Consider the following 2905-nt stretch of genomic DNA (forward strand, 5'->3'; position numbering starts at 1 on the left):
GACACTGTTGGTTCAATCCTGCAAAGTTACAGTGTCAAATGCCTTTATGTCAGTAGAGATAATCTACACATGATTGTAATGAAAATTGCAGAAGTTGGGTTTTGGGTTGGTTATATTGCAGTTGGCTTCTTCGGTCACAAAATACAAAGGAATCCGTTTTCTTGTTTTAAACATTTTTTTCATAACATATGGTAACAATTTCTGTTAATAACTTCTTTTCATCTATCCCATATGCTTCTTTCTAATCACCCCTCCCCCCATTCCTTAACCCCCACCAGTGTTATTTACTCAAAATACTAACATTAAAAGGTACCCTTAATTACTAAGAACTAAAATTAATATTCTTCTTTCTTCTAAAGTTTAATCATTATCAAAAATTGTCCAAAGTCCTTTTACTTTCCACTCATCTTCTACATAACTTCTAAATTTTTTCCACTCCCTTTTAAAATCTTCTAAATCATAGTCTCTTAAAGTTCTTGTTAATTTGTCCATCTCACTCCATGTCATAACTTTTACAATCCAATCCCATTTTTCTGATATTTTTCTTGCTTCCATAACTGCGCATATAGTGTCCTAGCAGCTGAAAGCAAGTACCAAATTATAGTTCTATCTTCTTTTGGAAATTTTTCCATTTGTAATCCCAACAGAAAAGTCTCTGCAACTTTCTTGAATTCATATCCCAAGATCCTAGAAATTTCTTGTTGGATCATCTGCCAATACTTTTTCACTCTTTCACAAGTCCACCACATATGGAAGAAAGAACCTTCATGTTTTTTGCATTTCCAACATATGTCTGGCATCTTGCTATTCATCTTTGCCAATTTTTTAGGAGTCATATACCATCTATACATCATTGTAAAACAGTTCTCTTTAATACTCTGATATGCTGAAAGTTTCATAGAGTTTTTTCATAAATATTCCCATGTATCCATCTGTATTTCTTTATTTACATTTATTGCCCATTTAATCATTTGAGATTTCACTACACTAATTTTTCATTATTCCCAAACAGAACTTTTTCCATTTCTGTTTGCCCTCGTCTTATTCCTTCAGTTTTAATATCATTTTCCACCAAACTCTTTATTTGCTGCATTTGAAACCAATTGTATTTGTTATTCAACTCCACAGCAGTTTTCAATTCTATTTTGCCACTTTGTATTTTTAATCATTGATTGTATGACAGCCATTTTTCCTCACCTGTCTCAGCTGTTATTTTTATCACTTCTGCTGGCACTATCCATAATGGTTTTCTTTCATCACCATATTTCTTATATTTCATCCAGGTATTCAACAAATTATTTCTTATATAATGGTGAGAGAAAAAACTATCCATCTTTTTCTTCCCATAATACATATAAGCGTGCCAGCCGAATTTATTTCCGTGACCTTCCAACACTAAAGGTTTTTTATTCAACAGCGTCACCCAATCTTTTATCCACACTAAACAAACTGCTTCATGATATAATTTTAAATCTGGTAATTGGAATCCTCCTCTTTCTTTAGCATCTATTAAAACTTTCATTTTAATCCCAACCCATACAAATTCCGAAATCTTCCTTTGCCATTTGTTAAATTGTTCACTGTCCTTCACAATTGGAATAGTTTGAAGCAAATACATTATTCTCGGCAAAATATTCATCTTAATTGCAGCTATTCTTCCAAGCAATGACAAGTTAAGCTTATTCCATTTTATCATATCTTCATCCATTTTACGCCATAGCTTTTCATAGTTATTTTTGAACAGGTCAATATTCTTCATTGTTATTTCCACACCCAAATATTTTACTTTAGAGGTAACTTCACATCCTGTTAGTCTCTGCAACTCCTTTTGTTTATTTACTTGCATATTTTTACATAAAAATTTGATTTTTCTTTATTAACATAAAATCTCATCAGTTCTCCATATTCTTGTATTTTAGCTAACAACAAAGGTGTTACTTGTGCAGGATTTTCATTTATAAACATTATATCATCTGCAAATGCTCTATATTTGTAAATAAATCCTTTAACTCTCAACCCTTCTATTTCTTTATCATCTTGTATTTGCATCAACAAAATTTCAAGAGTCATTATAAACAACAAAGGTAAAAGAGGACAACCTTGTCTTGTACCTTTGCTGATTATCATTTCATCCATAAGATCTGCATTTATACATAACCTTGCATGTTGTTCAGTATATATTGCCTTTATCATTCTTATAAAGTTTTTCCCCAACTCTATTTTCTCCATTACTGCAAACATAAAGTCCCAGTTCAAATTGTCAAAAGCTTTCTCTGCATCCACAAAGAATAATGTAACTTCCTTCTCTGGATGTCTTTCATGATATTCTACAATATTTACAACAGTTCTAATATTGTCTCTTATTTGCCTTTTAGGAAGAAATCCCGCTTGGTCTTCCTTTATGAAATTTATCAAATATTGTTTAAGTCATTCTGTATATATCTTATAGTCATTATTTAGTAATGAAATTGGTCTATAGTTCTTTACATTCGTGACATCTCTATCTTCCTTAGGAATCAAAGAAATTACAGCTTCCTTCCATGTATTTGGTATTTTCCCTTTTATTCTTATCATATTCATCAATTTTTGAAGTTTCGGTACTAATTCTTCTTAAAAAATTAAAAAAAAATTATTACATGTTCTTTTAAGTCTGTCCCTTCTTCTTCAGGTACTCCTCTCAGACGTATTTGTGTCTCCATCAATTTACAGTCATGGATTGTTATTTTTTCTTGCATTTTTAATAAGGTGGAATCCTGGAGTTTAACTTTCCCTTCTACCTCCTGCACTTTTTTGACACCACCACTGTTTTATTTCTAATCTCTTCCATTTCTTTTTTAAAGTCCTCAATATCTTTTTAAAGTTCTTTTTTGCAAGCATTTATCATCTTTTCCACCTCTTTCATCAT

The sequence above is a fragment of the Heteronotia binoei genome, chromosome 15, assembly GCF_032191835.1.
Source record: "Heteronotia binoei isolate CCM8104 ecotype False Entrance Well chromosome 15, APGP_CSIRO_Hbin_v1, whole genome shotgun sequence".
Lineage (NCBI taxonomy): Eukaryota > Metazoa > Chordata > Lepidosauria > Squamata > Gekkonidae > Heteronotia > Heteronotia binoei.